General features: G+C 52.2%; 13 non-coding genes and 23 pseudogenes across 13 annotated transcripts; all 36 read left to right on the top strand.

Annotated features, from left to right (window-relative positions):
- Positions 1-484: 484 nt before the first annotated feature.
- On the top strand, positions 485-603 carry LOC148669833 (5S ribosomal RNA; annotated as a pseudogene).
- A 536-nt stretch (positions 604-1,139) lies between these two features.
- On the top strand, positions 1,140-1,258 carry LOC148669832 (5S ribosomal RNA; annotated as a pseudogene).
- A 536-nt stretch (positions 1,259-1,794) lies between these two features.
- On the top strand, positions 1,795-1,913 carry LOC148669831 (5S ribosomal RNA; annotated as a pseudogene).
- Positions 1,914-2,450: 537 nt separating this feature from the next.
- Positions 2,451-2,569, top strand: LOC148669830 (5S ribosomal RNA; annotated as a pseudogene).
- Positions 2,570-3,107: 538 nt separating this feature from the next.
- On the top strand, positions 3,108-3,226 carry LOC148669829 (5S ribosomal RNA; annotated as a pseudogene).
- A 537-nt stretch (positions 3,227-3,763) lies between these two features.
- On the top strand, positions 3,764-3,882 carry LOC148669828 (5S ribosomal RNA). Its single transcript, XR_015937762.1, has one exon. It is a non-coding gene; the product is annotated as a 5S ribosomal RNA (ribosomal RNA).
- A 537-nt stretch (positions 3,883-4,419) lies between these two features.
- Positions 4,420-4,538, top strand: LOC148669827 (5S ribosomal RNA; annotated as a pseudogene).
- A 536-nt stretch (positions 4,539-5,074) lies between these two features.
- On the top strand, positions 5,075-5,193 carry LOC148669826 (5S ribosomal RNA; annotated as a pseudogene).
- Positions 5,194-5,730: 537 nt separating this feature from the next.
- On the top strand, positions 5,731-5,839 carry LOC148669825 (5S ribosomal RNA; annotated as a pseudogene).
- Positions 5,840-6,376: 537 nt separating this feature from the next.
- On the top strand, positions 6,377-6,495 carry LOC148669824 (5S ribosomal RNA). The gene has a single exon (XR_015938292.1). It is a non-coding gene; the product is annotated as a 5S ribosomal RNA (ribosomal RNA).
- Positions 6,496-7,032: 537 nt separating this feature from the next.
- LOC148669823 (5S ribosomal RNA) lies at positions 7,033-7,152 on the top strand (annotated as a pseudogene).
- Positions 7,153-7,689: 537 nt separating this feature from the next.
- LOC148669822 (5S ribosomal RNA) lies at positions 7,690-7,808 on the top strand (annotated as a pseudogene).
- A 537-nt stretch (positions 7,809-8,345) lies between these two features.
- Positions 8,346-8,464, top strand: LOC148669821 (5S ribosomal RNA). The gene has a single exon (XR_015937761.1). It is a non-coding gene; the product is annotated as a 5S ribosomal RNA (ribosomal RNA).
- Positions 8,465-8,997: 533 nt separating this feature from the next.
- On the top strand, positions 8,998-9,116 carry LOC148669820 (5S ribosomal RNA). The gene has a single exon (XR_015937760.1). It is a non-coding gene; the product is annotated as a 5S ribosomal RNA (ribosomal RNA).
- A 537-nt stretch (positions 9,117-9,653) lies between these two features.
- LOC148669819 (5S ribosomal RNA) lies at positions 9,654-9,772 on the top strand. Its single transcript, XR_015938372.1, has one exon. It is a non-coding gene; the product is annotated as a 5S ribosomal RNA (ribosomal RNA).
- Positions 9,773-10,305: 533 nt separating this feature from the next.
- On the top strand, positions 10,306-10,424 carry LOC148669818 (5S ribosomal RNA; annotated as a pseudogene).
- A 537-nt stretch (positions 10,425-10,961) lies between these two features.
- On the top strand, positions 10,962-11,080 carry LOC148669817 (5S ribosomal RNA; annotated as a pseudogene).
- Positions 11,081-11,617: 537 nt separating this feature from the next.
- Positions 11,618-11,726, top strand: LOC148669816 (5S ribosomal RNA; annotated as a pseudogene).
- Positions 11,727-12,263: 537 nt separating this feature from the next.
- On the top strand, positions 12,264-12,382 carry LOC148669815 (5S ribosomal RNA). Its single transcript, XR_015937759.1, has one exon. It is a non-coding gene; the product is annotated as a 5S ribosomal RNA (ribosomal RNA).
- Positions 12,383-12,919: 537 nt separating this feature from the next.
- Positions 12,920-13,038, top strand: LOC148669814 (5S ribosomal RNA; annotated as a pseudogene).
- Positions 13,039-13,575: 537 nt separating this feature from the next.
- Positions 13,576-13,694, top strand: LOC148669813 (5S ribosomal RNA). The gene has a single exon (XR_015937758.1). It is a non-coding gene; the product is annotated as a 5S ribosomal RNA (ribosomal RNA).
- A 537-nt stretch (positions 13,695-14,231) lies between these two features.
- LOC148669812 (5S ribosomal RNA) lies at positions 14,232-14,350 on the top strand (annotated as a pseudogene).
- Positions 14,351-14,887: 537 nt separating this feature from the next.
- Positions 14,888-15,006, top strand: LOC148669811 (5S ribosomal RNA; annotated as a pseudogene).
- A 537-nt stretch (positions 15,007-15,543) lies between these two features.
- LOC148669810 (5S ribosomal RNA) lies at positions 15,544-15,652 on the top strand (annotated as a pseudogene).
- A 537-nt stretch (positions 15,653-16,189) lies between these two features.
- On the top strand, positions 16,190-16,308 carry LOC148669809 (5S ribosomal RNA; annotated as a pseudogene).
- A 537-nt stretch (positions 16,309-16,845) lies between these two features.
- LOC148669808 (5S ribosomal RNA) lies at positions 16,846-16,964 on the top strand. Its single transcript, XR_015937757.1, has one exon. It is a non-coding gene; the product is annotated as a 5S ribosomal RNA (ribosomal RNA).
- Positions 16,965-17,501: 537 nt separating this feature from the next.
- On the top strand, positions 17,502-17,620 carry LOC148669807 (5S ribosomal RNA). Its single transcript, XR_015938477.1, has one exon. It is a non-coding gene; the product is annotated as a 5S ribosomal RNA (ribosomal RNA).
- A 537-nt stretch (positions 17,621-18,157) lies between these two features.
- Positions 18,158-18,276, top strand: LOC148669806 (5S ribosomal RNA; annotated as a pseudogene).
- A 537-nt stretch (positions 18,277-18,813) lies between these two features.
- On the top strand, positions 18,814-18,932 carry LOC148669805 (5S ribosomal RNA; annotated as a pseudogene).
- Positions 18,933-19,469: 537 nt separating this feature from the next.
- On the top strand, positions 19,470-19,588 carry LOC148669804 (5S ribosomal RNA). Its single transcript, XR_015937755.1, has one exon. It is a non-coding gene; the product is annotated as a 5S ribosomal RNA (ribosomal RNA).
- A 537-nt stretch (positions 19,589-20,125) lies between these two features.
- LOC148669803 (5S ribosomal RNA) lies at positions 20,126-20,244 on the top strand. The gene has a single exon (XR_015938291.1). It is a non-coding gene; the product is annotated as a 5S ribosomal RNA (ribosomal RNA).
- A 536-nt stretch (positions 20,245-20,780) lies between these two features.
- Positions 20,781-20,899, top strand: LOC148669802 (5S ribosomal RNA). The gene has a single exon (XR_015937754.1). It is a non-coding gene; the product is annotated as a 5S ribosomal RNA (ribosomal RNA).
- A 537-nt stretch (positions 20,900-21,436) lies between these two features.
- Positions 21,437-21,555, top strand: LOC148669801 (5S ribosomal RNA; annotated as a pseudogene).
- Positions 21,556-22,092: 537 nt separating this feature from the next.
- On the top strand, positions 22,093-22,211 carry LOC148669800 (5S ribosomal RNA; annotated as a pseudogene).
- A 533-nt stretch (positions 22,212-22,744) lies between these two features.
- On the top strand, positions 22,745-22,863 carry LOC148669799 (5S ribosomal RNA). The gene has a single exon (XR_015937753.1). It is a non-coding gene; the product is annotated as a 5S ribosomal RNA (ribosomal RNA).
- A 537-nt stretch (positions 22,864-23,400) lies between these two features.
- On the top strand, positions 23,401-23,519 carry LOC148669798 (5S ribosomal RNA; annotated as a pseudogene).
- The last annotated feature ends 398 nt before the right edge of the window (positions 23,520-23,917 follow it).

The raw sequence follows: 23,917 nt of genomic DNA, 5'->3' as shown, positions 1-23,917 counted from the left end.
ACACGTGCAGTGCGGCTTGTCCATCTGTTTATTTGTCAGCTTTGGCGAGACACGGGTGCTTGTGTATTAGCGTGAGCGTTTTTTATTCTGATCATGAACAGTTTTACAAGTCCGCAAAGGATCGAGGAAAGGTTTATCGCCAGCTGAAAAGAGACACAGCGCTTCGGCTGTGGAGACTTGTTCGGCTGGCGTTCGGAGAGTCGCGTTTTTCAGAATTGTATTGAGATCGTTTTCCACAGAGCTCAGATGTCAAAGCACAGCAGCAGCTCTCCACAGCGATCCTCTATAGCGCCCTTTCTCCCGCAGCTCCGTCCTCATTGGAAGGAAGCAAGAGTGAAAGGCTGAAGTGAAATAGAGCGGGGACGAAGGCAGTGAAGAGAGAACGTGGGAAGAAGAGAAAAACGCAAGGGAAAAAAAGCAGCGTCGTAAAAGAGGTGACGGAGCTGTCCTCTCAATAAGAAGGGTGCCAGCGAGCCTTGCTCTCGCTTACGGCCACACCCCCTTGAGCACGCCTGATCTCGTCTGATCTCGGAAGCTAAACAGGGATGGGCCTGGTTAGTACTTGGATTGGAGACCGCCTGGGAATACCAGGTGCTGTAAGCTTTTAAGCGCAGGAGGCGCCCTATCCCCGCTCGCTCGCTCATTCCCCTGTTCACACGTGCAGTGCGGCTTGTCCATCTGTTTATTTGTCAGCTTTGGCGAGACACGGGTGCTTGTGTATTAGCGTGAGCGTTTTTTATTCTGATCAGGAACAGTTTTACAAGTCCGCAAAGGATCGAGGAAAGGTTTATCGCCAGCTGAAAAGAGACACAGCGCTTCGGCTGTGGAGACTTGTTCGGCTGGCGTTCGGAGAGTCGCGTTTTTCAGAATTGTATTGAGATCGTTTTCCACAGAGCTCAGATGTCAAAGCACAGCAGCAGCTCTCCACAGCGATCCTCTATAGCGCCCTTTCTCCCGCAGCTCCGTCCTCATTGGAAGGAAGCAAGAGTGAAAGGCTGAAGTGAAATAGAGCGGGGACGAAGGCAGTGAAGAGAGAGAACGTGGAAAGAAGAGAAAAACGCAAGGGAAAAAAGCAGCATCGTAAAAGAGGTGACGGAGCTGTACTCTCAATAAGAAGGGTGCCAGCGAGCCTTGTTCTCGCTTACGGCCACACCCCCTTGAGCATGCCTGATCTTGTCTGATCTTGGAAGCTAAACAGGGATGGGCCTGGTTAGTACTTGGATGGGAGACCGCCTGGGAATACCCGGTGCTGTAAGCTTTTAAGCGGAGGAGGCACCCTATCCCCGCTCGCTGGCTCATTCCCCTCTTCACACGTGCAGTGCGGCTTGTCCGTCTGTTTATTTGTCAGCTTTGGCGAGACACGGGTGCTTGTGTATTAGCGTGAGCGTTTTTTATTCTGATCAGGAACAGTTTTACAAGTCCGCAAAGGATCGAGGAAAGGTTTATCGCCAGCTGAAAAGAGACACAGCGCTTCGGCTGTGGAGACTTGTTCGGCTGGCGTTCGAAGAGTCGCGTTTTTCAGAATTGTATTGAGATCGTTTTCCACAGAGCTCAGATGTCAAAGCACAGCAGCAGCTCTCCACAGCGGTCCTCTATAGTGCCCTTTCTCCCGCAGCTCCGTCCTCATTGGAAGGAAGCAAGAGTGAAAGGCTGAAGTGAAATAGAGCGGGGACGAAGGCAGTGAAGAGAGAGAACGTGGAAAGAAGAGAAAAACGCAAGGGAAAAAAGCAGCGTCGTAAAAGAGGTGACGGAGCTGTCCTCTCAATAAGAAGGGTGCCAGCGAGCCTTGCTTTTGCTTACGGCCACACCCCCTTGAGCACGCCTGATTTCATCTGATCTCGGAAGCTAAACAGGGATGGGCCTGGTTAGTACTTGGATGGGAGACCGCCTGGGAATACTTGGTGCTGTAAGCTTTTAAGCGCAGGAGGCGCCCTATCCCCGCTCGCTGGCTCATTCCCCTGTTCACACGTGCAGTGCGGCTTGTCCGTCTGTTTATTTGTCAGCTTTGGCGAGACACGGGTGCTTGTGTATTAGCGTGAGCGTTTTTTATTCTGATCAGGAACAGTTTTACAAGTCCGCAAAGGATCGAGGAAAGGTTTATCGCCAGCTGAAAAGAGACACAGCGCTTCGGCTGTGGAGACTCGTTCGGCTGGCGTTCGGAGAGTCGCGTTTTTCAGAATTGTATTGAGATCGTTTTCCACAGAGCTCAGATGTCAAAGCACAGCAGCAGCTCTCCACAGCGATCCTCTATAGCGCCCTTTCTCCCGCAGCTCCGTCCTCATTGGAAGGAAGCAAGAGTGAAAGGCTGAAGTGAAATAGAGCGGGGACGAAGGCAGTGAAGAGAGAGAACGTGGGAAGAAGAGAAAAACGCAAGGGAAAAAAAGCAGCGTCGTAAAAGAGGTGACGGAGCTGTCCTCTCAATAAGAAGGGTGCCAGCGAGCCTTGCTCTCGCTTACGGCCACACCCCCTTGAGCACGCCTGATCTTGTCTGATCTCAGAATCTAAACAGGGATGGGCCTGGTTAGTACTTGGATGGGAGACCGCCTGGGAATACCAGGTGCTGTAAGCCTTTAAGCGCAGGAGGCGCCCTATCCCCGCTCGCTCGCTCATTCCCCTGTTCACACGTGCAGTGCGGCTTGTCCGTCTGTTTATTTGTCAGCTTTGGCGAGACACGGGTGCTTGTGTATTAGCGTGAGCGTTTTTTTGTTCTGATCAGGAACAGTTTAACAAGTCCGCAAAGAATCGAGGAAAGGTTTATCGCCAGCTGAAAAGAGACACAGCGCATCGGCTGTGGAGACTTGTTCGGCTGGCGTTCGGAGAGTCGCGTTTTTCAGAATTGTATTGAGATCGTTTTCCACAGAGCTCAGATGTCAAAGCACAGCAGCAGCTCTCCAGAGCGATCCTCTATAGCGCCCTTTCTCCCGCAGCTCCGTCCTCATTGGAAGGAAGCAAGAGTGAAAGGCTGAAGTGAAATAGAGCGGGGACGAAGGCAGTGAAGAGAGAGAACGTGGGAAGAAGAGAAAAACGCAAGGGAAAAAGAGCAGCGTCATAAAAGAGGTGACGGAGCTGTCCTCTCAATAAGAAGGGTGCCAGCGAGCCTTGCTCTCGCTTACGGCCACACCCCCTTGAGCACGCCTGATCTCGTCTGATCTCGGAAGCTAAATAGGGATGGGCCTGGTTAGTACTTGGATGGGAGACCGCCTGGGAATACCAGGTGCTGCAAGCTTTTAAGCGCAGGAGGCGCCCTATCCCCGCTCGCTCGCTCATTCCCCTGTTCACACGTGCAGTGCGGCTTGTCCGTCTGTTTATTTGTCAGCTTTGGCGAGACACGGGTGCTTGTGTATTAGCGTGAGCGTTTTTTATTCTGATCAGGAACAGTTTTACAAGTCCGCAAAGGATCGAGGAAAGGTTTATCGCCAGCTGAAAAGAGACACAGCGCTTCGGCTGTGGAGACTTGTTCGGCTGGCGTTCGGAGAGTCGCGTTTTTCAGAATTGTATTGAGATCGTTTTCCACAGAGCTCAGATGTCAAAGCACAGCAGCAGCTCTCCACAGCGATCCTCTATAGCGCCCTTTCTCCCGCAGCTCCGTCCTCATTGGAAGGAAGCAAGAGTGAAAGGCTGAAGTGAAATAGAGCGGGGACGAAGGCAGTGAAGAGAGAGAACGTGGGAAGAAGAGAAAAACGCAAGGGAAAAAAAGCAGCGTCGTAAAAGAGGTGACGGAGCTGTCCTCTCAATAAGAAGGGTGCCAGCGATCTTTGGTCTAGCTTACGGCCACACCCCCTTGAGCACGCCTGATCTCGTCTGATCTCGGAAGCTAAACAGGGATGGGCCTGGTTAGTACTTGGATGGGAGACCGCCTGGGAATACCAGGTGCTGTAAGCTTTTAAGCGCAGGAGGCGCCCTATCCCCGCTCGCTCGCTCATTCCCCTGTTCACACGTGCAGTGCGGCTTGTCCGTCTGTTTATTTCTCAGCTTTGGCGAGACACGGGTGCTTGTGTATTAGCGTGAGCGTTTTTTATTCTGATCAGGAACAGTTTAACAAGTCCGCAAAGGATCGAGGAAAGGTTTATCGCCAGCTGAAAAGAGACACAGCGCTTCGGCTGTGGAGACTTGTTCGGCTGGCGTTCGGAGAGTCGCGTTTTTCAGAATTGTATTGAGATCGTTTTCCACAGAGCTCAGATGTCAAAGCACAGCAGCAGCTCTCCACAGCGATCCTCTATAGCGCCCTTTCTCCCGCAGCTCCGTCCTCATTGGAAGGAAGCAAGAGTGAAAGGCTGAAGTGAAATAGAGCGGGGACGAAGGCAGTGAAGAGAGAGAACGTGGGAAGAAGAGAAAAACGCAAGGGAAAAAAAGCAGCGTCGTAAAAGAGGTGACGGAGATGTCCTCTCAATAAGAAGGGTGCCAGCGAGCCTTGCTCTCGCTTATGGCCACACCCCCTTGAGCACGCCTGATCTCTTCTGATCTCGGAAGCTAAACAGGGATGGGCCTGGTTAGTACTTGGATGGGAGACCGCCTGGGAATACCAGGTGCTGTAAGCTTTTAAGCGCAGGAGGCGCCCTATCCCCGCTCGCTCGCTCATTCCCCTGTTCACACGTGCAGTGCGGCTTGTCCGTCTGTTTATTTGTCAGCTTTGGCGAGACACGGGTGCTTGTGTATTAGCGTGAGCGTTTTTTATTCTGATCAGGAACAGTTTTACAAGTCCGTAAAGGATCGAGGAAAGGTTTATCGCCAGCTGAAAAGAGACACAGCGCTTCGGCTGTGGAGACTTGTTCGGCTGGCGTTCGGAGAGTCGCGTTTTTCAGAATTGTATTGAGATCGTTTTCCACAGAGCTCAGATGTCAAAGCACAGCATCAGCTCTCCACAGCGATCCTCTATAGCGCCCTTTCTCCCGCAGCTCCGTCCTCATTGGAAGGAAGCAAGAGTGAAAGGCTGAAGTGAAATAGAGCGGGGACGAAGGCAGTGAAGAGAGAGAACGTGGAAAGAAGAGAAAAACGCAAGGGAAAAAAGCAGCGTCGTAAAAGAGGTGACGGAGCTGTCCTCTCAATAAGAAGGGTGCCAGCGAGCCTTGCTCTCACTTACGGCCACACCCCCTTGAGCACGCCTGATCTCGTCTAATCTAGGAAGCTAAACAGGGATGGGCCTGGTTAGTACTTGGATGGGAGACCGCCTGGGAATACCAGGTGCTGTAAGCTTTTAAGCGCAGGAGGCGCCCTATCCCCGCTCGCTCGCTCATTCCCCTGTTCACACGTGCAGTGCGGCTTGTCCGTCTGTTTATTTGTCAGCTTTGGCGAGACACGGGTGCTTGTGTATTAGCGTGAGCGTTTTTTATTCTGATCAGGAACAGTTTTACAAGTCCACAAAGGATCGAGGAAAGGTTTATCGCCAGCTGAAAAGAGACACAGCGCTTCGGCTGTGGAGATTTGTTCGGCTGGCGTTCGGAGAGTCGCGTTTTTCAGAATTGTATTGAGATCGTTTTCCACAGAGCTCAGATGTCAAAGCACAGCAGCAGCTCTCCACAGCGATCCTCTATAGCGCCCTTTCTCCCGCAGCTCCGTCCTCATTGGAAGGAAGCAAAAGTGAAAGGCTGAAGTGAAATAGAGCGGGGACGAAGGCAGTGAAGAGAGAGAACGTGGGAAGAAGAGAAAAACGCAAGGGAAAAAAAGCAGCGTCGTAAAAGAGGTGACGGAGCTGTCCTCTCAATAAGAAGGGTACCAGCGAGCCTTGCTCTCGCTTACGGCCACACCCCCTTGAGCACGTCTTATCTCGGAAGCTAAACAGGGATGGGCCTGGTTAGTACTTGGATGGGAGACCGCCTGGGAATACCAGGTGCTGTAAGCTTTTAAGCGCAGGAGGCGCCCTATCCCCGCTCGCTCGCTCATTCCCCTGTTCACACGTGCAGTGCGGCTTGTCCGTCTGTTTATTTCTCAGCTTTGGCGAGACACGGGTGCTTGTGTATTAGCGTGAGCGTTTTTTATTCTGATCAGGAACAGTTTAACAAGTCCGCAAAGGATCGAGGAAAGGTTTATCGCCAGCTGAAAAGAGACACAGCGCTTCGGCTGTGGAGACTTGTTCGGCTGGCGTTCGGAGAGTCGCGTTTTTCAGAATTGTATTGAGATCGTTTTCCACAGAGCTCAGATGTCAAAGCACAGCAGCAGCTCTCCACAGCGATCCTCTATAGCGCCCTTTCTCCCGCAGCTCCGTCCTCATTGGAAGGAAGCAAGAGTGAAAGGCTGAAGTGAAATAGAGCGGGGACGAAGGCAGTGAAGAGAGAGAACGTGGGAAGAAGAGAAAAACGCAAGGGAAAAAAAGCAGCGTCGTAAAAGAGGTGACGGAGATGTCCTCTCAATAAGAAGGGTGCCAGCGAGCCTTGCTCTCGCTTATGGCCACACCCCCTTGAGCACGCCTGATCTCGTCTGATCTCGGAAGCTAAACAGGGATGGGCCTGGTTAGTACTTGGATGGGAGACCGCCTGGGAATACCAGGTGCTGTAAGCTTTTAAGCGCAGGAGGCGCCCTATCCCCGCTCGCTCGCTCATTCCCCTGTTCACACGTGCAGTGCGGCTTGTCCGTCTGTTTATTTGTCAGCTTTGGCGAGACACGGGTGCTTGTGTATTAGCGTGAGCGTTTTTTATTCTGATCAGGAACAGTTTAACAAGTCCGTAAAGGATCGAGGAAAGGTTTATCGCCAGCTGAAAAGAGACACAGCGCTTCGGCTGTGGAGACTTGTTCGGCTGGCGTTCGGAGAGTCGCGTTTTTCAGAATTGTATTGAGATCGTTTTCCACAGAGCTCAGATGTCAAAGCACAGCAGCAGCTCTCCACAGCGATCCTCTATAGCGCCCTTTCTCCCGCAGCTCCATCCTCATTGGAAATAAGCAAGAGTGAAAGGCTGAAGTGAAATAGAGCGGGGACGAAGGCAGTGAAGAGAGAGAACGTGGGAAGAAGAGAAAAACGCAAGGGAAGAAAAGCAGCGTCGTAAAAGAGGTGACGGAGCTGTCCTCTCAATAAGAAGGGTGCCAGCGAGCCTTGCTCTCGCTTACGGCCACACCCCCCTTGAGCACGCCTGATCTCGTCTGATCTCGGAAGCTAAACAGGGATGGGCCTGGTTAGTACTTGGATGGGAGACCGCCTGGGAATACCAGGTGCTGTAAGCTTTTAAGCGCAGGAGGCGCCCTATCCCCGCTCGCTCGCTCATTCCCCTGTTCACACGTGCAGTGCGGCTTGTCTGTCTGTTTATTTGTCAGCTTTGGCGAGACACGGGTGCTTGTGTATTAGCGTGAGCGTTTTTTATTCTGATCAGGAACAGTTTTACAAGTCCGCAAAGAATCGAGGAAAGGTTTATCGCCAGCTGAAAAGAGACACAGCGCTTCGGCTGTGGAGACTTGTTCGGCTGGCGTTCGGAGAGTCGCGTTTTTCAGAATTGTATTGAGATCGTTTTCCACAGAGCTCAGATGTCAAAGCACAGCATCAGCTCTCCACAGCGATCCTCTATAGCGCCCTTTCTCCCGCAGCTCCGTCCTCATTGGAAGGAAGCAAGAGTGAAAGGCTGAAGTGAAATAGAGCGGGGACGAAGGCAGTGAAGAGAGAGAACGTGGGAAGAAGAGAAAAACGCAAGGGAAAAAAAGCAGCGTCGTAAAAGAGGTGACGGAGCTGTCCTCTCAATAAGAAGGGTGCCAGCGAGCCTTGCTCTCGCTTATGGCCACACCCCATTGAGCACGCCTGATCTCGTCTGATCTCGGAAGCTAAACAGGGATGGGCCTGGTTAGTACTTGGATGGGAGACCGCCTGGGAATACCAGGTGCTGTAAGCTTTTAAGCGCAGGAGGCGCCCTATCCCCGCTCGCTCGCTCATTCCCCTGTTCACACGTGCAGTGCGGCTTGTCCGTCTGTTTATTTGTCAGCTTTGGCGAGACACGGGTGCTTGTGTATTAGCGTGAGCGTTTTTTATTCTGATCAGGAACAGTTTTACAAGTCCGCAAAGGATCGAGGAAAGGTTTATCGCCAGCTGAAAAGAGACACAGCGCTTCGGCTGTGGAGACTTGTTCGGCTGGCGTTCGGAGAGTCGCGTTTTTCAGAATTGTATTGAGATCGTTTTCCACAGAGCTCAGATGTCAAAGCACAGCAGCAGCTCTCCACAGCGATCCTCTATAGCGCCCTTTCTCCCGCAGCTCCGTCCTCATTGGAAGGAAGCAAGAGTGAAAGGCTGAAGTGAAATAGAGCGGGGACGAAGGCAGTGAAGAGAGAGAACGTGGGAAGAAGAGAAAAACGCAAGGGAAAAAAAGCAGCGTCGTAAAAGAGGTGACGGAGCTGTCCTCTCAATAAGAAGGGTGCCAGCGAGCCTTGCTCTCGCTTACGGCCACACCCCCTTGAGCACGCCTGATCTCGTCTGATCTCGGAAGCTAAACAGGGATGGGCCTGGTTAGTACTTGGATGGGAGACCGCCTGGGAATACCAGGTGCTGTAAGCTTTTAAGCGCAGGAGGCGCCCTATCCCCGCTCGCTCATTCCCCTGTTCACACGTGCAGTGCGGCTTGTCCGTCTGTTTATTTGTCAGCTTTGGCGAGACACGGGTGCTTGTGTATTAGCGTGAGCGTTTTTTATTCTGATCAGGAACAGTTTTACAAGTCCGCAAAGGATCGAGGAAAGGTTTATCGCCAGCTGAAAAGAGACACAGCGCTTCGGCTGTGGAGACTTGTTCGGCTGGCGTTCGGAGAGTCGCGTTTTTCAGAATTGTATTGAGATCGTTTTCCACAGAGCTCAGATGTCAAAGCACAGCAGCAGCTCTCCACAGCGATCCTCTATAGCGCCCTTTCTCCCGCAGCTCCGTCCTCATTGGAAGGAAGCAAGAGTGAAAGGCTGAAGTGAAATAGAGCGGGGACGAAGGCAGTGAAGAGAGAGAACGTGGGAAGAAGAGAAAAACGCAAGAGAAAAAAAGCAGCGTCGTAAAAGAGGTGACGGAGCTGTCCTCTCAATAAGAAGGGTGCCAGCGAGCCTTGCGCTCGCTTACGGCCACACCCCCTTGAGCACGCCTGATCTCGTCTGATCTCGGAAGCTAAACAGGGATGGGCCTGGTTAGTACTTGGATGGGAGACCGCCTGGGAATACCAGGTGCTGTAAGCTTTTAAGCGCAGGAGGCGCCCTATCCCCGCTCGCTCGCTCATTCCCCTGTTCACACGTGCAGTGCGGCTTGTCCGTCTGTTTATTTGTCAGCTTTGGCGAGACACGGGTGCTTGTGTATTAGCGTGAGCGTTTTTTATTCTGATCAGGAACAGTTTAACAAGTCCGCAAAGGATCGAGGAAAGGTTTATCGCCAGCTGAAAAGAGACACAGCGCTTCGGCTGTGGAGACTTGTTCGGCTGGCGTTCGGAGAGTCGCGTTTTTCAGAATTGTATTGAGATCGTTTTCCACAGAGCTCAGATGTCAAAGCACAGCAGCAGCTCTCCACAGCGATCCTCTATAGCGCCCTTTCTCCCGCAGCTCCGTCCTCATTGGAAGGAAGCAAGAGTGAAAGGCTGAAGTGAAATAGAGCGGGGACGAAGGCAGTGAAGAGAGAGAACGTGGGAAGAAGAGAAAAACGCAAGGGAAAAAAAGCAGCGTCGTAAAAGAGGTGACGGAGCTGTCCTCTCAATAAGAAGGGTGCCAGCGAGCCTTGCTCTCGCTTACGGCCACACCCCCTTGAGCACGCCTGATCTCGTCTGATCTCGGAAGCTAATCAGGGATGGGCCTGGTTAGTACTTGGATGGGAGACCGCCTGGGAATACCAGGTGCTGTAAGCTTTTAAGCGCAGGAGGCGCCCTATCCCCGCTCGCTCATTCCCCTGTTCACACGTGCAGTGCGGCTTGTCCGTCTGTTTATTTGTCAGCTTTGGCGAGACACGGGTGCTTGTGTATTAGCGTGAGCGTTTTTTATTCTGATCAGGAACAGTTTTACAAGTCCGCAAAGGATCGAGGAAAGGTTTATCGCCAGCTGAAAAGAGACACAGCGCTTCGGCTGTGGAGACTTGTTCGGCTGGCGTTCGGAGAGTCGCGTTTTTCAGAATTGTATTGAGATCGTTTTCCACAGAGCTCAGATGTCAAAGCACAGCAGCAGCTCTCCACAGCGATCCTCTATAGCGCCCTTTCTCCCGCAGCTCCGTCCTCATTGGAAATAAGCAAGAGTGAAAGGCTGAAGTGAAATAGAGCGGGGACGAAGGCAGTGAAGAGAGAGAACGTGGGAAGAAGAGAAAAACGCAAGGGAAAAAAAGCAGCGTCGTAAAAGAGGTGACGGAGCTGTCCTCTCAATAAGAAGGGTGCCAGCGAGCCTTGCTCTCGCTTATGGCCACACCCCCTTGAGCACGCCTGATCTCGTCTAATCTAGGAAGCTAAACAGGGATGGGCCTGGTTAGTACTTGGATGGGAGACCGCCTGGGAATACCAGGTGCTGTAAGCTTTTAAGCGCAGGAGGCGCCCTATCCCCGCTCGCTCGCTCATTCCCCTGTTCACACGTGCAGTGCGGCTTGTCCTTCTGTTTATTTGTCAGCTTTGGCGAGACACGGGTGCTTGTGTATTAGCGTGAGCGTTTTTTATTCTGATCAGGAACAGTTTTAAAAGTCCACAAAGGATCGAGGAAAGGTTTATCGCCAGCTGAAAAGAGACACAGCGCTTCGGCTGTGGAGATTTGTTCGGCTGGCGTTCGGAGAGTCGCGTTTTTCAGAATTGTATTGAGATCGTTTTCCACAGAGCTCAGATGTCAAAGCACAGCAGCAGCTCTCCACAGCGATCCTCTATAGCGCCCTTTCTCCCGCAGCTCCGTCCTCATTGGAAGGAAGCAAAAGTGAAAGGCTGAAGTGAAATAGAGCGGGGACGAAGGCAGTGAAGAGAGAGAACGTGGGAAGAAGAGAAAAACGCAAGGGAAAAAAAGCAGCGTCTTAAAAGAGGTGACGGAGCTGTCCTCTCAATAAGAAGGGTGCCAGCGAGCATTGCTCTTGCTTACGGCCACACCCCCTTGAGCACGCCTGAACTCGTCTGATCTCGGAAGCTAAACAGGGATGGGCCTGGTTAGTACTTGGATGGGAGACCGCCTGGGAATACCAGGTGCTGTATGCTTTTCAGCGCAGGAGGCGCCCTATCCCCGCTCGCTCGCTCATTCCCCTGTTCACACGTGCAGTGCGGCTTGTCCGTCTGTTTATTTCTCAGCTTTGGCGAGACACGGGTGCTTGTGTATTAGCGTGAGCGTTTTTTATTCTGATCAGGAACAGTTTAACAAGTCCGCAAAGGATCGAGGAAAGGTTTATCGCCAGCTGAAAAGAGACACAGCGCTTCGGCTGTGGAGACTTGTTCGGCTGGCGTTCGGAGAGTCGCGTTTTTCAGAATTGTATTGAGATCGTTTTCCACAGAGCTCAGATGTCAAAGCACAGCAGCAGCTCTCCACAGCGATCCTCTATAGCGCCCTTTCTCCCGCAGCTCCGTCCTCATTGGAAGGAAGCAAGAGTGAAAGGCTGAAGTGAAATAGAGCGGGGACGAAGGCAGTGAAGAGAGAGAACGTGGGAAGAAGAGAAAAACGCAAGGGAAAAAAAGCAGCGTCGTAAAAGAGGTGACGGAGCTGTCCTCTCAATAAGAAGGGTGCCAGCGAGCCTTGCTCTCGCTTATGGCCACACCCCCTTGAGCACGTCTGATCTCGGAAGCTAAACAGGGATGGGCCTGGTTAGTACTTGGATGGGAGACCGCCTGGGAATACCAGGTGCTGTAAGCTTTTAAGCGCAGGAGGCGCCCTATCCCCGCTCGCTCGCTCATTCCCCAGTTCACACGTGCAGTGCGGCTTGTCCGTCTGTTTATTTGTCAGCTTTGGCGAGACACGGGTGCTTGTGTATTAGCGTGAGCGTTTTTTATTCTGATCAGGAACAGTTTAACAAGTCCGCAAAGGATCGAGGAAAGGTTTATCGCCAGCTGAAAAGAGACACAGCGCTTCGGCTGTGGAGACTTGTTCGGCTGGCGTTCGGAGAGTCGCGTTTTTCAGAATTGTATTGAGATCGTTTTCCACAGAGCTCAGATGTCAAAGCACAGCAGCAGCTCTCCACAGCGATCCTCTATAGCGCCCTTTCTCCCGCAGCTCCGTCCTCATTGGAAGGAAGCAAGAGTGAAAGGCTGAAGTGAAATAGAGCGGGGACGAAGGCAGTGAAGAGAGAGAACGTGGGAAGAAGAGAAAAACGCAAGAGAAAAAAAGCAGCGATGTAAAAGAGGTGACGGAGCTGTTCTCTCAATAAGAAGGGTGCCAGCGAGCCTTGCTCTCGCTTACGGCCACACCCCCTTGAGCACGCCTGATCTCGTCTGATCTCGGAAGCTAAACAGGGATGGGCCTGGTTAGTACTTGGATGGGAGACCGCCTGGGAATACCAGGTGCTGTAAGCTTTTAAGCGCAGGAGGCGCCCTATCCCCGCTCGCTGGCTCATTCCCCTGTTCACACGTGCAGTGCGGCTTGTCCGTCTGTTTATTTGTCAGCTTTGGCGAGACACGGGTGCTTGTGTATTAGCGTGAGCGTTTTTTATTCTGATCAGGAACAGTTTTACAAGTCCGCAAAGGATCGAGGAAAGGTTTATCGCCAGCTGAAAAGAGACACAGCGCTTCGGCTGTGGAGACTTGTTCGGCTGGCGTTCGGAGAGTCGCGTTTTTCAGAATTGTATTGAGATCGTTTTCCACAGAGCTCAGATGTCAAAGCACAGCAGCAGCTCTCCACAGCGATCCTCTATAGCGCCCTTTCTCCCGCAGCTCCGTCCTCATTGGAAGGAAGCAAGAGTGAAAGGCTGAAGTGAAATAGAGCGGGGACGAAGGCAGTGAAGAGAGAGAACGTGGGAAGAAGAGAAAAACGCAAGAGAAAAAAAGCAGCGTCCTAAAAGAGGTGACGGAGCTGTCCTCTCAATAAGAAGGGTGCCAGCGAGCCTTGCGCTCGCTTACGACCACACCCCCTTGAGCACGCCTGATCTCGTCTGATCTCGGAAGCTAAACAGGGATGGGCCTGATTAGTACTTGGATGGGAGACCGCCTGGGAATACCAGGTGCTGTAAGCTTTTAAGCGCAGGAGGCGCCCTATCCCCGCTCGCTCGCTCATTCCCCTGTTCACACGTGCAGTGCGGCTTGTCCGTCTGTTTATTTGTCAGCTTTGGCGAGACACGGGTGCTTGTGTATTAGCGTGAGCGTTTTTTATTCTGATCAGGAACAGTTTTACAAGTCCGCAAAGGATCGAGGAAAGGTTTATCGCCAGCTGAAAAGAGACACAGCGCTTCGGCTGTGGAGACTTGTTCGGCTGGCGTTCGGAGAGTCGCGTTTTTCAGAATTGTATTGAGATCGTTTTCCACAGAGCTCAGATGTCAAAGCACAGCAGCAGCTCTCCACAGCAATCCTCTATAGCGCCCTTTCTCCCGCAGCTCCGTCCTCATTGGAAGGAAGCAAGAGTGAAAGGCTGAAGTGAAATAGAGCGGGGACGAAGGCAGTGAAGAGAGAGAACGTGGGAAGAAGAGAAAAACGCAAGAGAAAAAAAGCAGCGATGTAAAAGAGGTGACGGAGCTGTTCTCTCAATAAGAAGGGTGCCAGCGAGCCTTGCGCTCGCTTACGGCCACACCCCCTTGAGCACGCCTGATCTCGTCTGATCTCGGAAGCTAAACAGGGATGGGCCTGGTTAGTACTTGGATGGGAGACCGCCTGGGAATACCAGGTGCTGTAAGCTTTTAAGCGCAGGAGGCGCCCTATCCCCGCTCGCTCGCTCATTCCCCTGTTCACACGTGCAGTGCGGCTTGTCCTTCTGTTTATTTGTCAGCTTTGGCGAGACACGGGTGCTTGTGTATTAGCGTGAGCGTTTTTTATTCTGATCAGGAACAGTTTTACAAGTCCACAAAGGATCGAGGAAAGGTTTATCGCCAGCTGAAAAGAGACACAGCGCTTCGGCTGTGGAGATTTGTTCGGCTGGCGTTCGGAGAGTCGCGTTTTTCAGAATTGTATTGAGATCGTTTTCCACAGAGCTCAGATGTCAAAGCACAGCAGCAGCTCTCCACAGCGATCCTCTATAGCGCCCTTTCTCCCGCAGCTCCGTCCTCATTGGAAGGAAGCAAAAGTGAAAGGCTGAAGTGAAATAGAGCGGGGACGAAGGCAGTGAAGAGAGAGAACGTGGGAAGAAGAGAAAAACGCAAGGGAAAAAAAGCAGCGTCTTAAAAGAGGTGACGGAGCTGTCCTCTCAATAAGAAGGGTGCCAGCGAGCATTGCTCTCACTTACGGCCACACCCCATTGAGCACGCCTGATCTCGTCTGATCTCGGAAGCTAAACAGGGATGGGCCTGGTTAGTACTTGGATGGGAGACCGCCTGGGAATACCAGGTGCTGTAAGCTTTTAAGCGCAGGAGGCGCCCTATCCCCGCTCGCTGGCTCATTCCCCTGTTCACACGTGCAGTGCGGCTTGTCCGTCTGTTTATTTGTCAGCTTTGGCGAGACACGGGTGCTTGTGTATTAGCGTGAGCGTTTTTTATTCTGATCAGGAACAGTTTAACAAGTCCGCAAAGGATCGAGGAAAGGTTTATCGCCAGCTGAAAAGAGACACAGCGCTTCGGCTGTGGAGACTTGTTCGGCTGGCGTTCGGAGAGTCGCGTTTTTCAGAATTGTATTGAGATCGTTTTCCACAGAGCTCAGATGTCAAAGCACAGCAGCAGCTCTCCACAGCGATCCTCTATAGCGCCCTTTCTCCCGCAGCTCCGTCCTCATTGGAAATAAGCAAGAGTGAAAGGCTGAAGTGAAATAGAGCGGGGACGAAGGCAGTGAAGAGAGAGAACGTGGGAAGAAGAGAAAAACGCAAGGGAAAAAAAGCAGCGTCGTAAAAGAGGTGACGGAGCTGTCCTCTCAATAAGAAGGGTGCCAGCGAGCCTTGCTCTCGCTTATGGCCACACCCCCTTGAGCACGCCTGATCTCGTCTAATCTAGGAAGCTAAACAGGGATGGGCCTGGTTAGTACTTGGATGGGAGACCGCCTGGGAATACCAGGTGCTGTAAGCTTTTAAGCGCAGGAGGCGCCCTATCCCCGCTCGCTCGCTCATTCCCCTGTTCACACGTGCAGTGCGGCTTGTCCTTCTGTTTATTTGTCAGCTTTGGCGAGACACGGGTGCTTGTGTATTAGCGTGAGCGTTTTTTATTCTGATCAGGAACAGTTTTACAAGTCCACAAAGGATCGAGGAAAGGTTTATCGCCAGCTGAAAAGAGACACAGCGCTTCGGCTGTGGAGATTTGTTCGGCTGGCGTTCGGAGAGTCGCGTTTTTCAGAATTGTATTGAGATCGTTTTCCACAGAGCTCAGATGTCAAAGCACAGCAGCAGCTCTCCACAGCGATCCTCTATAGCGCCCTTTCTCCCGCAGCTCCGTCCTCATTGGAAGGAAGCAAAAGTGAAAGGCTGAAGTGAAATAGAGCGGGGACGAAGGCAGTGAAGAGAGAGAACGTGGGAAGAAGAGAAAAACGCAAGGGAAAAAAAGCAGCGTCTTAAAAGAGGTGACGGAGCTGTCCTCTCAATAAGAAGGGTGCCAGCGAGCCTTGCTCTTGCTTACGGCCACACCCCCTTGAGCACGTCTGATCTCGGAAGCTAAACAGGGATGGGCCTGGTTAGTACTTGGATGGGAGACCGCCTGGGAATACCAGGTGCTGTAAGCTTTTAAGCGCAGGAGGCGCCCTATCCCCGCTCGCTCGCTCATTCCCCTGTTCACACGTGCAGTGCGGCTTGTCCGTCTGTTTATTTCTCAGCTTTGGCGAGACACGGGTGCTTGTGTATTAGCGTGAGCGTTTTTTATTCTGATCAGGAACAGTTTAACAAGTCCGCAAAGGATCGAGGAAAGGTTTATCGCCAGCTGAAAAGAGACACAGCGCTTCGGCTGTGGAGACTTGTTCGGCTGGCGTTCGGAGAGTCGCGTTTTTCAGAATTGTATTGAGATCGTTTTCCACAGAGCTCAGATGTCAAAGCACAGCAGCAGCTCTCCACAGCGATCCTCTATAGCGCCCTTTCTCCCGCAGCTCCGTCCTCATTGGAAGGAAGCAAGAGTGAAAGGCTGAAGTGAAATAGAGCGGGGACGAAGGCAGTGAAGAGAGAGAACGTGGGAAGAAGAGAAAAACGCAAGGGAAAAAAAGCAGCGTCGTAAAAGAGGTGACGGAGATGTCCTCTCAATAAGAAGGGTGCCAGCGAGCATTGCTCTTCCTTACGGCCACACCCCCTTGAGCACGCCTGATCTCGTCTGATCTCGGAAGCTAAACAGGGATGGGCCTGGTTAGTACTTGGATGGGAGACCGCCTGGGAATACCAGGTGCTGTAAGCTTTTAAGCGCAGGAGGCGCCCTATCCCCGCCCGCTCGCTCATTCCCCTGTTCACACGTGCAGTGCGGCTTGTCCGTCTGTTTATTTCTCAGCTTTGGCGAGACACGGGTGCTTGTGTATTAGCGTGAGCGTTTTTTATTCTGATCAGGAACAGTTTAACAAGTCCGCAAAGGATCGAGGAAAGGTTTATCGCCAGCTGAAAAGAGACACAGCGCTTCGGCTGTGGAGACTTGTTCGGCTGGCGTTCGGAGAGTCGCGTTTTTCAGAATTGTATTGAGATCGTTTTCCACAGAGCTCAGATGTCAAAGCACAGCAGCAGCTCTCCACAGCAATCCTCTATAGCGCCCTTTCTCCCGCAGCTCCGTCCTCATTGGAAGGAAGCAAGAGTGAAAGGCTGAAGTGAAATAGAGCGGGGACGAAGGCAGTGAAGAGAGAGAACGTGGGAAGAAGAGAAAAACGCAAGGGAAAAAAAGCAGCGTCGTAAAAGAGGTGACGGAGATGTCCTCTCAATAAGAAGGGTGCCAGCGAGCCTTGCTCTCGCTTACGGCCACACCCCCTTGAGCACGCCTGATCTCGTCTGATCTCGGAAGCTAAACAGGGATGGGCCTGGTTAGTACTTGGATGGGAGACCGCCTGGGAATACCAGGTGCTGTAAGCTTTTAAGCGCAGGAGGCGCCCTATCCCCGCTCGCTCGCTCATTCCCCTGTTCACACGTGCAGTGCGGCTTGTCCGTCTGTTTATTTGTCAGCTTTGGCGAGACACGGGTGCTTGTGTATTAGCGTGAGCGTTTTTTATTCTGATCAGGAACAGTTTTACAAGTCCGCAAAGGATCGAGGAAAGGTTTATCGCCAGCTGAAAAGAGACACAGCGCTTCGGCTGTGGAGACTTGTTCGGCTGGCGTTCGGGGAATCGCGTTTTTCAGAATTGTATTGAGATCGTTTTCCACAGAGCTCAGATGTCAAAGCACAGCAGCAGCTCTCCACAGCGATCCTCTATAACGCCCTTTCTCCCGCAGCTCCGTCCTCATTGGAAGGAAGCAAGAGTGAAAGGCTGAAGTGAAATAGAGCGGGGACGAAGGCAGTGAAGAGAGAGAACGTGGGAAGAAGAGAAAAACGCAAGGGAAAAAAAGCAGCGTCGTAAAAGAGGTGACGGAGCTGTTCTCTCAATAAGAAGGGTGCCAGCGAGCCTTGCTCTCGCTTATGGCCACACCCCCTTGAGCACGCCTGATCTCGTCTGATCTCGGAAGCTAAACAGGGATGGGCCTGGTTAGTACTTGGATGGGAGACCGCCTGGGAATACCAGGTGCTGTAAGCATTTAAGCAAAGGAGGCGCCCTATCCCCGCTCGCTCGCTCACTCCCCTGTTCACACGAGCAGTGCGGCTTGTCCGTCTGTTTATTTCTCAGCTTTGGCGAGACACGGGTGCTTGTGTATTAGCGTGAGCGTTTTTTATTCTGATCAGGAACAGTTTTACAAGTCCGCAAAGGATCGAGGAAAGGTTTATCGCCAGCTGAAAAGAGACACAGCGCTTCGGCTGTGGAGACTTGTTCGGCTGGCGTTCGGAGAGTCGCGTTTTTCAGAATTGTATTGAGATCGTTTTCCACAGAGCTCAGATGTCAAAGCACAGCAGCAGCTCTCCACAGCGATCCTCTATAGCGCCCTTTCTCCCGCAGCTCCGTCCTCATTGGAAGGAAGCAAGAGTGAAAGGCTGAAGTGAAATAGAGCGGGGACGAAGGCAGTGAAGAGAGAGAACGTGGGAAGAAGAGAAAAACGCAAGGGAAAAAAAGCAGCATCGTAAAAGAGGTGACGGAGCTGTCCTCTCAATAAGAAGGGTGCCAGTGAGCCTTGCTCGCGCTTACGGCCACACCCCCTTGAGCACGTCTGATCTCGTTTGATCTCGGAAGCTAAACAGGGATGGGCCTGGTTAGTACTTGGATGGGAGACCGCCTGGGAATACCAGGTGCTGTAAGCTTTTAAGCGCAGGAGGCGCCCTATCCCCGCTCGCTCGCTCATTCCCCTGTTCACACGTGCAGTGCGGCTTGTCCGTCTGTTTATTTGTCAGCTTTGGCGAGACACGGGTGCTTGTGTATTAGCGTGAGCGTTTTTTATTCTGATCAGGAACAGTTTTACAAGTCCGCAAAGGATCGAGGAAAGGTTTATCGCCAGCTGAAAAGAGACACAGCGCTTCGGCTGTGGAGACTTGTTCGGCTGGCGTTCGGAGAGTCGCGTTTTTCAGAATTGTATTGAGATCGTTTTCCACAGAGCTCAGATGTCAAAGCACAGCAGCAGCTCTCCACAGCGATCCTCTATAGCGCCCTTTCTCCCGCAGCTCCGTCCTCATTGGAAGGAAGCAAAAGTGAAAGGCTGAAGTGAAATAGAGCGGGGACGAAGGCAGTGAAGAGAGAGAACGTGGGAAGAAGAGAAAAACGCAAGGGAAAAAAAGCAGCGTCGAAAAAGAGGTGACGGAGCTGTCCTCTCAATAAGAAGGGTGCCAGCGAACCTTGCTCTTGCTTACGGCCACACTCCCTTGAGCACGCCTGATCTTGTCTGATCTCGGAAGCTAAACAGGGATGGGCCTGGTTAGTACTTGGATGGGAGACCGCCTGGGAATATCAGGTGCTGTAAGCTTTTAAGCACAGGAGGCGCCCTATCCCCGCTCGCTCGCTCATTCCCCTGTTCACACGTGCAGTGCGGCTTGTCCGTCTGTTTATTTGTCAGCTTTGGCGAGACACGGGTGCTTGTGTATTAGCGTGAGCGTTTTTTATTCTGATCAGGAACAGTTTAACAAGTCCGCAAATGATCGAGGAAAGGTTTATCGCCAGCTGAAAAAAGACACAGCGCTTCGGCTGTGGAGACTTGTTCGGCTGGCGTTCGGAGAGTCGCGTTTTTCAGAATTGTATTGAGATCGTTTTCCACAGAGCTCAGATGTCAAAGCACAGCAGCAGCTCTCCACAGCGATCCTCTATAGCGCCCTTTCTCCCGCAGCTCCGTCCTCATTGGAAGGAAGCAAGAGTGAAAGGCTGAAGTGAAATAGAGCGGGGACGAAGGCAGTGAAGAGAGAGAACGTGGGAAGAAGAGAAAAACGCAAGAGAAAAAAAGCAGCGTCGTAAAAGAGGTGACGGAGCTGTCCTCTCAATAAGAAGGGTGCCAGCGAGCCTTGCTCTCGCTTACGGCCACACCCCCTTGAGCACGCCTGATCTCGTCTGATCTCGGAAGCTAAACAGGGATGGGCCTGGTTAGTACTTGGATGGGAGACCGCCTGGGAATACCAGGTGCTGTAAGCTTTTAAGCGCAGGAGGCGCCCTATCCCCGCTCGCTCGCTCATTCCCCTGTTCACACGTGCAGTGCGGCTTGTCCGTCTCTTTATTTGTCAGCTTTGGCGAGACACGGGTGCTTGTGTATTAGCGTGAGCGTTTTTTATTCTGATCAGGAACAGTTTTACAAGTCCGCAAAGGATCGAGGAAAGGTTTATCGCCAGCTGAAAAGAGACACAGCGCTTCGGCTGTGGAGACTTGTTCGGCTGGCGTTCGGAGAGTCGCGTTTTTCAGAATTGTATTGAGATCGTTTTCCACAGAGCTCAGATGTCAAAGCACAGCAGCAGCTCTCCACAGCGATCCTCTATAGCGCCCTTTCTCCCGCAGCTCCGTCCTCATTGGAAGGAAGCAAGAGTGAAAGGCTGAAGTGAAATAGAGCGGGGACGAAGGCAGTGAAGAGAGAGAACGTGGGAAGAAGAGAAAAACGCAAGGGAAAAAAAGCAGCGTCGTAAAAGAGGTGACGGAGCTGTCCTCTCAATAAGAAGGGTGCCAGCGAGCCTTGCTCTCGCTTATGGCCACACCCCCTTGAGCACGCCTGATCTCGTCTGATCTCGGAAGCTAAACAGGGATGGGCCTGGTTAGTACTTGGATGGGAGACCGCCTGGGAATACCAGGTGCTGTAAGCTTTTAAGCGCAGGAGGCGCCCTATCCCCGCTCGCTCGCTCATTCCCCTGTTCACACGTGCAGTGTGGCTTGTCCGTCTGTTTATTTGTCAGCTTTGGCGAGACACGGGTGCTTGTGTATTAGCGTGAGCGTTTTTTATTCTGATCAGGAACAGTTTTACAAGTCCGCAAAGGATCGAGGAAAGGTTTATCGCCAGCTGAAAAGAGACACAGCGCTTCGGCTGTGGAGACTTGTTCGGCTGGCGTTCGGAGAGTCGCGTTTTTCAGAATTGTATTGAGATCGTTTTCCACAGAGCTCAGATGTCAAAGCACGGCAGCAGCTCTCCACAGCGATCCTCTATAGCGCCCTTTCTCCCGCAGCTCCGTCCTCATTGGAAGGAAGCAAGAGTGAAAGGCTGAAGTGAAATAGAGCGGGGACGAAGGCAGTGAAGAGAGAGAACGTGGGAAGAAGAGAAAAACGCAAGGGAAAAAAGCAGCGTCGTAAAAGAGGTGACGGAGCTGTCCTCTCAATAAGAAGGGTGCCAGCGAGCCTTACTCTCGCTTACGGCCACACCCCCTTGAGCACGCCTGATCTCGTCTGATCTCGGAAGCTAAACAGGGATGGGCCTGGTTAGTACTTGGATGGGAGACCGCCTGGGAATACCAGGTGCTGTAAGCTTTTAAGCGCAGGAGGCGCCCTATCCCCGCTCGCTGTCTCATTCCCCTGTTCACACGTGCAGTGCGGCTTGTCCGTCTGTTTATTTGTCAGCTTTGGCGAGACACGGGTGCTTGTGTATTAGCGTGAGCGTTTTTTATTCTGATCAGGAACAGTTTAACAAGTCCGCAAAGGATCGAGGAAAGGTTTATCGCCAGCTGAAAAGAGACACAGCGCTTCGGCTGTGGAGACTTGTTCGGCTGGCGTTTGGAGAGTCGCGTTTTTCAGAATTGTATTGAGATCGTTTTCCACAGAGCTCAGATGTCAAAGCACAGCAGCAGCTCTCCACAGCGATCCTCTATAGCGCCCTTTCTCCCGCAGCTCCGTCCTCATTGGAAGGAAGCAAGAGTGAAAGGCTGAAGTGAAATAGAGCGGGGACGAAGGCAGTGAAGAGAGAGAACGTGGGAAGAAGAGAAAAACGCAAGGGAAAAAAAGCAGCGTCGTAAAAGAGGTGACGGAGCTGTCCTCTCAATAAGAAGGGTGCCAGCGAGCCTTGCTCTTGCTTATGGTCACACCCCCTTGAGCACGCCTGATCTCGTCTGATCTCGGAAGCTAAACAGGGATGGGCCTGATTAGTACTTGGATGGGAGACCGCCTGGGAATACCAGGTGCTGTAAGCTCTTAAGCGCAGGAGGCGCCCTATCCCCGCTCGCTCGCTCATTCCCCTGTTCACACGTGCAGTGCGGCTTGTCCGTCTGTTTATTTGTCAGCTTTGGCGAGACACGGGTGCTTGTGTATTAGCGTGAGCGTTTTTTATTCTGATCAGGAACAGTTTTACAAGTCCGCAAAGGATCGAGGAAAGGTTTATCGCCAGCTGAAAAGAGACACAGCGCTTCGGCTGTGGAGACTTGTTCGGCTGGCGTTCGGAGAGTCGCGTTTTTCAGAATTGTATTGAGATCGTTTTCCACAGAGCTCAGATGTCAAAGCACAGCAGCAGCTCTCCACAGCGATCCTCTATAGCGCCCTTTCTCCCGCAGCTCCGTCCTCATTGGAAGGAAGCAAGAGTGAAAGGCTGAAGTGAAATAGAGCGGGGACGAAGGCAGTGAAGAGAGAGAACGTGGGAAGAAGAGAAAAACGCAAGGGAAAAAAAGCAGCGTCGTAAAAGAGGTGACGGAGCTGTCCTCTCAATAAGAAGGGTGCCAGCGAGCCTTGCTCTCGCTTATGGCCACACCCCCTTGAGCGCGCCTGATCTCGTCTGATCTCGGAAGCTAAACCGGGATGGGCCTGGTTAGTACTTGGATGGGAGACCGCCTGGGAATACCAGGTGCTGTAAGCTTTTAAGCGCAGGAGGCGCCCTATCCCCGCTCGCTCGCTCATTCCCCTGTTCACACGTGCAGTGCGGCTTGTCCGTCTGTTTGTCAGCTTTGGCGAGACACGGGTGCTTGTGTATTAGCGTGAGCGTTTTTTATTCTGATCAGGAACAGTTTAACAAGTCCGCAAAGGATCGAGGAAAGGTTTATCGCCAGCTGAAAAGAGACACAGCGCTTCGGCTGTGGAGACTTGTTCGGCTGGCGTTCGGAGAGTCGCGTTTTTCAGAATTGTATTGAGATCGTTTTCCACAGAGCTCAGATGTCAAAGCACAGCAGCAGCTCTCCACAGCGATCCTCTATAGCGCCCTTTCTCCCGCAGCTCCGTCCTCATTGGAAGGAAGCAAGAGTGAAAGGCTGAAGTGAAATAGAGCGGGGACGAAGGCAGTGAAGAGAGAGAACGTGGGAAGAAGAGAAAAACGCAAGAGAAAAAAAGCAGCGTCGTAAAAGAGGTGACGGAGCTGTCCTCTCAATAAGAAGGGTGCCAGCGAGTCTTGCTCTCGCTTACGGCCACACCCCCTTGAGCACGCCTGATCTCGTCTGATCTCGGAAGCTAAACAGGGATGGGCCTGGTTAGTACTTGGATGGGAGACCGCCTGGGAATACCAGGTGCTGTAAGCTTTTAAGCGCAGGAGGCGCCCTATCCCCGCTCGCTCGCTCATTCCCCTGTTCACACGTGCAGTGCCGCTTGTCCGTCTGTTTATTTGTCAGCTTTGGCGAGACACGGGTGCTTGTGTATTAGCGTGAGCGTTTTTTATTCTGATCAGGAACAGTTTTACAAGTCCGCAAAGGATCGAGGAAAGGTTTATCGCCAGCTGAAAAGAGACACAGCGCTTCGGCTGTGGAGACTTGTTCGGCTGGCGTTCGGAGAGTCGCGTTTTTCAGAATTGTATTGAGATCGTTTTCCACAGAGCTCAGATGTCAAAGCACAGCAGCAGCTCTCCACAGCGATCCTCTATAGCGCCCTTTCTCCCGCAGCTCCGTCCTCATTGGAAGGAAGCAAGAGTGAAAGGCTGAAGTGAAATAGAGCGGGGACGAAGGCAGTGAAGAGAGAGAACGTGGGAAGAAGAGAAAAACGCAAGGGAAAAAAAGCAGCGTCGTAAAAGAGGTGACGGAGCTGTCCTCTCAATAAGAAGGGTGCCAGCGAGCCTTGCTCTCGCTTACGGTAACACCCCCTTGAGCACGCCTGATCTCGTCTGATCTCGGAAGCTAAACAGGGATGGGCCTGATTAGTACTTGGGTGGGAGACCGCCTGGGAATACCAGGTGCTGTAAGCTTTTAAGCGCAGGAGGCGCCCTATCCCCGCTCGCTCGCTCATTCCCCTGTTCACACGTGCAGTGCCGCTTGTCCGTCTGTTTATTTGTCAGCTTTGGCGAGACACGGGTGCTTGTGTATTAGCGTGAGCGTTTTTTATTCTGATCAGGAACAGTTTAACAAGTCCGCAAAGGATCGAGGAAAGGTTTATCGCCAGCTGAAAAGAGACACAGCGCTTCGGCTGTGGAGACTTGTTCGGCTGGCGTTCGGAGAGTCGCGTTTTTCAGAATTGTATTGAGATCGATTTCCACAGAGCTCAGATGTCAAAGCACAGCAGCAGCTCTCCACAGCGATCCTCTATAGCGCCCTTTCTCCCGCAGCTCCGTCCTCATTGGAAGGAAGCAAGAGTGAAAGGCTGAAG

The sequence above is a fragment of the Lepisosteus platostomus genome, chromosome 5 (genome assembly GCF_059453375.1).
Source record: "Lepisosteus platostomus isolate fLepPlt1 chromosome 5, fLepPlt1.hap1, whole genome shotgun sequence".
NCBI classification, from domain to species: Eukaryota; Metazoa; Chordata; class Actinopteri; order Semionotiformes; family Lepisosteidae; genus Lepisosteus; species Lepisosteus platostomus.
The sequence above is the reverse complement of the archived record's forward strand: the minus strand, read 5'-3'. Positions and strand labels throughout refer to the sequence as shown.